Genomic DNA, 8,038 nt, shown 5'->3' with positions numbered 1-8,038 from the left:
AAGAAATAATTGCTAGCAGGTGAACTTGGTGTGGAAGTTGTTTTCTCAGCCCATAGGGCACGGAGGTGATATTACCATCTGGCCTGTGTCATGAGGCCAAAGCATCACACTGGTCTTTCCATGAACCCACTTTTCATTTCATCTCATATGTGTTTTTGTTTGTGGTGGTCTGCCTCTAGGACCTTATTCCTGATATCAGAACATAGATTGTGCAGTCGTGGCTAACACTCTCTCACTCCACATCAGATGCTATTCACTATTTTCACTTTACACAACTGAATAATTTGCTTTCCTTTCAGTCTTCCTGTGTTTAATCTTTACAAGTCATTTGTGATTAACAGATGAGGAACAATGCAACACACAAGTCCTTTCTGAGGCAAATACACATGTAGCCACCATTAAAGGCATCACACTTAACAAACATGAATACCTCTGCTTAGGGCCCCTGAGCAGCAGACAGCAAGGTGAATAATTCATTACTCTCGCTTTGAAGAACCAAGTGTGAACCAAGCTTTTGAGCAGCAGAGAAACAGCAGGCAGAGAGATGGCTGAGCTGACAGCTTGTTCCCAGGAGGCTGACAGGATGCCAAAACTTCAGTTTGCTCATTTCAGGGAAGGTCTGATTGCCTGTTTTCACTCCACTGTGTTACTGCGATGCCCATCCACTTGTGACTTGATCTGGAGACTCTGCTGTGTTAGCTTACCGGAGTCTGTACCCGGTACTGGCAAAGCCCTTTGCAGGAAGGTTGAACGTTTGTACTGACTGCAGTAGTTTTGCTTGAGCTGTGTTCCAGAATGGACCTGTAATGCTATATAGAATTCATGTCACAGATGTGTTCAACATTTTCTAACCATTAGGCTACAAAAGGAAGAAACAATTAATGTTAGCAGTATATTTTATTTAACTCAACAAATCCAAATATTATTATTTTAACACCTAAGCAATACAAAAATTATTACTGAAATTTATTTTTCATACAAAGTCCTTACAGTCTGGGGAGGGTGGAGTTTTATGTCTCAATTTGAATTAGCCACATTGCAAGTACTAGGTGACTAGGTAGAAATCTAGCATATTCTATGTCTGGGAAAAGGTAACTGAGAAGCAAAATGAATGGGCTGGCGGCTCTCTAGTATTGTGCCAACTGGTCTTGAGAGAGATTTTCTAAATTAATCTGACAGGTTTATGCTTCTTTTTTTTTTTTTTTTTGGTTTTTTTTTTTTTTTGGTTTTTTTTTTCGAGACAGGGTTTCTCTGTGGCTTTGGAGGCTGTCCTGGAACTCACTTTGTAAACCAGGCTGGCCTCGAACTCACAGAGATCTGCCTGCCTCTGCCTCCCGAGTGCTGGGATTAAAGGCGTGCGCCACCAACGCCCGGCCCAGGTTTATGCTTCTTTGGTTCTATACAATCCATTTTCCTTTATAATATACTTAATTTTTACTAACATATTTTTAAGCTTCTTTAAAGAAAGGTTTATTCTTTAATTTTTTTCATTTTATATGTATGTCTGTACACCGTGTGTATGCCTGGTGCCTGCAGAGGCCAGGAAAGGGCATGAAATCTAGACAAAGGAGTCCCCAAAACAGAAGGACTATTCTATCTCCTGGCCTTCCAGCTCTGGGCATGGTTGGGAGAGCTGAGTGGCAGGGATGGGGAGGGTTAAGATGAACTGGGAGTTGGACCACTCTCCATTCCATTGAACTTATATGAATCAGTTTAGATATTGACTTTGCTCAACAGAAGAGTGGATAGAGAAAATGTGGTATGTTTACACAATGAAGCACTATTCAGTGGAAAAAAACAATGGAATCTTGGAATTTGCAGGCAAATGGATGGCACTAGAAGAAACCATCCTGAGTGAGGTAACCCAGTCACAAAAAGAGAAACATGGTATGTACTCACTCATTTATGGCATTTAGACATGAATCAAGGGAGTGCCAGCATACAATCCCACTGCCAGAGAGTCTAGGAAACAGAACCTTCATCCAGCAACTGATGAAAGCAGAGGCAGACACCCACAGACAAACACTGAACTGGACTAGAATCCAGTGTCAGAAAGAGAGAACTGATGGGCAAAGAAGTTAAGACTGGGCTGCTTTAACCCACAGAAACAGCTGACCTGAACAAGGGGGGAGCTCTTGGACTCCAGATTGATGGCTGTGTGGAAAGCATGGGACTGACCCAGACCCCCTGAATGTGGGTGTCAGTGAGGAAGCCTAGGTATTCTATGGGGCCTTGGGTAGTATTTACCCCTGGCGTACAAATAGACTTTGAGTGTCCATGTCACTATATAGGAGGCTCTCTCAGCCGGGACTCTTGGAGGAGGGCTTAGGCCCTGCCCTGGATGAAATGACAGTCACTGGAGATCCACCATGGAGGGCCTTACCCTCTTACCACCAACGCCCGGCTCTTTCTTTTGAAGGGTCCGATGCTCTTGAGTGCCTGAGTGCGTGCTGCCAGGTGACAGGGGCGGGCCAGCACAATGCCTGAATCCTTACTCTGTCTTCCCCTTCCGGGTGCTGGGATTACAGGCGTGGTCCCTGCACCCAGCTGCCTTGATGCCCTTGAAGGTCACAGAGCACTTGAGCTGCTGTTTTCCTGTTTTAGTTCATGAATTAGTGCCACTAACGGTCCCAAGTTCCTAACGCAGGGATCTGAGAACAGAATCTCCTGGGAGAAGGGCGATTGTGGGAGTGTCTTGACTATATTAACTGATGTGGAAAGACTCGGTCTAACACGGGGACCTGGGTTGTGTAAGTGAGCTTCAGCATGCTCACACCCACTGCTCTTTCCCGAGAGCAGCCATGCGGCCACGTGCTTTGAGTTCCTAATTCCTTAAAAAATTGTTTTAGATTTATTTCATGTACATGAGTGTTTCATTTGCACCACGTGCCTGAGGAGGCAGAAGAGGGTGTTCGTATGCCCAGGAACTTGAGTGAGTTGGCATATGGGTGCTGGGGATAGAAACTGGGATCTCTGGAAGAGCAGCCAGTGCTTTCTCTAACCCCATAAATAATTTTTAAAACGTATTTTGTGTGTGAGAGCAGTGCCCACAGAGGCCAAAAGAGGGCGCCCGATCCCCTGGAGCTGGAGTTATAGGTGGTTTGGGGTATCAGACGCCAGCCTGGTACTTGGGAAGAGAGGTGGTGCCCTTAAATGCTGCCATCTCTATGTGCCCTAAACTTAGTACTTATTACTATTTTTGTATTTTGAGGCAGGGTTTCTCTGTGTAGCCCTGGCTGTCCTGGAACTCACTCTGTAGACCAGGCTGGATTTAGTTCAGAGATTCAACTACCCCCATCTTCTGAGTGTTGGGATTAAAGGTCTGTGCCACTACACTTGGCTAATTTAAAAAAAATAATGATGGCATTCAGTCCTTTATCATTTTAGATGAAAACACTTTGTCTAACCTTTGTCTTTCTATTTGGGTTATATGAAGGTGTAAAATATTTATCTAGTGAACTGTTTATTCTTGGTTTATCTAGAAAGTGTTTTGTCTTCCAGAGATGAGAGCTCAGTTAATTCTGCTTTGTCCTAGTGATTCTTGTTTTGATTTACTTTTATTAACCCATTAACCATCTGGAATTAGTTTGAGTGCATAATGTGTAGTCTGGGTTTAAACCATTTCCTTAAGTAACATCAGTAAATGTTATTTGGTTCAAGCTGGAGTCCACAACAGGAAGGTCTGCAGGATGCACGGGCCTCGCTCAAATGTAGGCGTGGCCTTGACAGTGCAGCCGACTTTCGGCACCGGATGGCCTGAGCTTGCATGCCTTCTCACCAGGGAACTCTAGTGGCTACAGATGCCCCTGGATGCCTGTTAGCTCCCTATCAGAACCAGGGCCATCCTTTGAAGAATCTTGTCTCTGTGTAACCATAAATTGTGAGTCACGCCAACACCACGTATTATTATTATTATTATTAAGTTTTTTTTGGGGGTTTTACGAGACAGGGTTTCTCTGTATTGTTTTGGAGGCTATCGGTCCAGTCTGGCCTCGAACTCACAGAGATCCGCCTGCCTCTGCCTCCCGAGTGCTGGGATTAAAGGCGTGCGCCACCACCGCCCGGCCTTATGTTTATTTTTAAAAAAGCATATACTACATTTTTATAGGTTCTTGTTGGGAGAAGCCTTCCCGCCAGCCTGGTCCCAGAGCCGCATCAGTCCCAAATAAACACACAGGAGGCTATATTAATTATGAAGCTGTTGGCTTTGCTTGTTTCTTACTAGCTAGCTCTGACTTAACTATTTACACCATAATTGTTAATCTAAGTATTTCTCTTACCGGAGAAAAGGGTCTGGACTTCTTACCTCTGTGCCAGCTACATGGTGGCTCCCTGTGTTCCTCCTTCCCAGAGTCCTCCTCGACTCCTAGTCCCATCTATCTTGCTTTCCTATTGGCCAAACGTGCTTTAGTCAACAACCAATAAGAGACAGATTTCAGAATGACATCTCCCATCATCTCCTCTTTTCTGTCTAAAATAAGAGAAAGGTTTTAACTTCAACATCTCCCATCAGGTTCTGTTTTACTTTTGTCTAATTATTTTAAAATAGTGATGTAGGGAGCAGAGGGAGCCTTGAGTGAATGTGTAAAGAGCGGGTGAAGTCCTCAGTGAATGTGTATTGTTGGCAGGGCCATGGCCATGCCAAGGACCTATGTCTCAGACCCGTGGGAGTGGTAACGCCTTTTCCCAGGGTGAAACTTACAATTTCAGAGGTTTAGTACACTGTCATCATTGTGGGACATTGTGGCATGCAGGTAGACATGGTGCTGCAGAAGCAGCTGAGAGTTAATCCATCTTGATCCTCGGGGAACAGGAAGTGAACTGAGACACTGAATGTGGCTTGAGCACATATGAGACCTCAAAGCCTGCCTCCACAGTGACACACTTCCTCCAACAAGGCCACACCTACTCCAACAAAGCCACACCTCCTAATAGTGCCACTCCCAATGACCAAAAACCAGCCAGGCAAACTCCAAACTCTGCATCTCCATGTCTGATGTCGAAGTTCTCTGAGATCTCCAACTCCTTTCAGCTTTGTTGACTGCAGCACACTTCTCTCTCTTGAGCTGGCTCCACTCCCTGTTAGCAGCTTTCCTCAGCAGGTATCACAAGATTCTGGTATCTAACACCTCGGAGTCTCCAAAGTAATACAGACTTCTAAACAGCTTCACACAATGGCCTCTGTAGGCCTTCATGCAGGGGCACCCTGACACATGCCTGACCATGCTTTTGTTTGAAGAAATGTGGACCATAGGACTGAGGATTAGAAAAGCAGTTGAGCTGGGTGATAGTCAGGCCCATCACAAGAATACCCCAACTTCTGTCTTAGTTAAGGTTTCTGTTGCTATGAAGAGACACCATGATCACAGCCACCCTCATAAAGGAAAAGATTTAACTGGTGGTGGCTTACATTTTCAGGGGTTTAAGTCCATTACCATCATGGTGGGACATGGTGGCATGCAGATAGATGTGCTGGAGAAGCTAATATATTTGATCTGTAGGCAACAGGAAATAAACTGAGACGCTGGGTGTGGCTTGAGCATATATGAGACCTCAAAAACCCCTCCACAGTGACACACTTTCTCTGACAAGGCCACACCTACTCAACAAAGACATACTCCTAATAGTTCCACTCCCAGTGAGCCTATGGGACCAATTACATTCAAACTACCACAGAAGGCAAAGCCTTTCTCTGGTCTGAGCAGAAAGTCGACAGTATGTGCACAAACTAGTAACTACAGCGTCCTCTTCCTGGACGTTTGGTGCTGTACCTGATAAACACTCTAAGGTTCTGGGTGGTTGGTGCCACTCCATCAGAATGCGCACAACCCACCTGAACCAGCTTTCCTGTCCATGTGCTTTTCATTTTTTAGTGTCTGTCCTTTCCTCATTCCCTAGTCGGGTCAAGGCACCAAGCCATGCTGGCTATAGTGCCCCAATATTATTAATGCCAGGCTTTCAGTTTTCAATTTTATAAAGTTAAAACTAAGTGTATAATCTGATCTATAAAGGATATAAATCCTATTACTTAATACAGGATTACTATTCTTTTCTTTCTTGCTTATTTTTTGGGAGACAGGATCTCTCAACAGAGTCCTAGTATCCCGGGACACACATATGTAGACCAGGCTGGCTTGAATTCACAAAGATCTGCCTGCCTATGTTCTCCTGAGCGTTGGGATTAAAGGCATGTGCCACCATGCCTCACTGCTTTTCTTTAAATCTGTTTTATGTGTATGGTGTTTTGTCTGCATGTATGTTTGTGCATCACATGTGTCCCTTTTGAAGAGGGCGTCAGATTCCCTGGAATTGGAGTTAGAGACCATTGTGAGCCTTCCTATGGGTGCTGGGAATCAAACCCAGATCCTCTGGAAGGGCAGCCAGTGCTCCTAAGCACTGAGCCATCTCTCTAGCTGCATCAGACTACTATTCTTACTACTGAGTCTTGTTTCTAATATCAGTTGTCATTACTAAGCAAAGCTGAATTTTCAGAGTCTGTGGAATCTAAATACTGTTTGCCAAGAAAGACCAAACTGTCATCTATGCAAATTAAACTGTAAAAGAATATGATAGGAACTTCCTTTTAAATGTCACTCCCCTCAGCTGGCATCCTCCCAATTCCTAGGAAGTCAGCAGGAGCTGTTATCTGTACTAAAAATGGAATGCATTGGAAGTACAATCTGTCGGGGGAAAGGCATGGTAACGAGTATAGAGTGCATTCCTGGAAGTGCCTGTTATTAAAATTGAAGCAACCGAAGGATGCTCTGTTTTCCTCCTCCCTCCCTCCCTTCCTCCCCGCCCTTCCCTTTCCTTTCTTCTCTGTCCGTCCGTCCCCCCCCCCCGTCCCCCCCACCTGTCTTTACAGAGTCTCACCATATAATTCAGGCCGACTGGAACTCATGGTCCTCCTGCCTGAGCTTCCCAAACCCCCAGATCCATTTCATCCTTTTTTCTTTTCCTTCTTTCTTTCTTTCTTTCTTTCTTTCTTTCTTTCTTTCTTTCTTTCTTTCTTTCTTTCTTTCTTCTTGGGATGGGAGTCAGGCCACACTGCCCACCGCCCCTCTCTGGACACAGTGGACGAGCAGAGTGTGCTGTGTTGTGCAGTCCCCCGACCCCCAACCCTGCAGCTGCACGCCCAGCCCCTATACCCTGCCCAAGACAACCTTGAATTAGAGCTTTGCCTTATTCTGCCTGGTGACTCCTGGCGTGTGGGCATGGGCACACAGTGTGGAATGTCACACCACTCATGCCCCAAACATACAAGGTCAGGGAATGAATTCTCTTTGTCTCTTCCCCTCAAGACCCCCTCACACTGTCTGAGATGTCTGTGTCTCCTAGGGACCTCTTTCTGAGCCTTAGGGGATTGCTCCTTCTCTTCAGGTTCAGACCATGGCTGCCTCTGATTGTGATATCTAACATTTCTGATAAAGGGTAATTGTTCTCAACTTCCTGTCTATGAGCCTGTAACAACTTTTAATGTTTATAACACAAGTGTTGCCATTCTCCAGAGAAAAACAGACACATTTCCTTACAATGATTATAAAGCTGAGTACTGATATTTGTTTGCAGGAACATTTGACTTTCTTCCTTTCTTCCTTCCTTCCTTCCTTCCTTCCTTCCTTCCCCCTCTCTCTCTCTCTTCTGGGACTGATTTTTTCTTTGGCTTAGCACTGCACATGAATCTACTAATACATTTCTTAATTAACTATTCCCAGATCTAAGGCCCAAAACAGATCCATAAGAAGTAATTTGAGAAGCATTAGTAGGCAGAAAAAAAGATCAAATATAACAAGAAAATACTTATACTCATATACAGCCCTATATACTATATTCATATACAGACCTGTATACTATACTATACTATACTATACTATACTATACTCATATACAGACCTGCATACTATGCTCATATACAGCCCTGTATACTATATTCATATACAGACCTGTATACTATACTATACTATACTCATATACAGACCTGCATACTATGCTCATATACAGACCTGCATACTATACTCATATACAGACCTGCATACTA

This window comes from Mesocricetus auratus, unplaced genomic scaffold (genome assembly GCF_017639785.1).
Source record: "Mesocricetus auratus isolate SY011 unplaced genomic scaffold, BCM_Maur_2.0 Super-Scaffold_100009, whole genome shotgun sequence".
NCBI lineage: Eukaryota > Metazoa > Chordata > Mammalia > Rodentia > Cricetidae > Mesocricetus > Mesocricetus auratus.
This window is presented reverse-complemented; position numbering follows the sequence as displayed.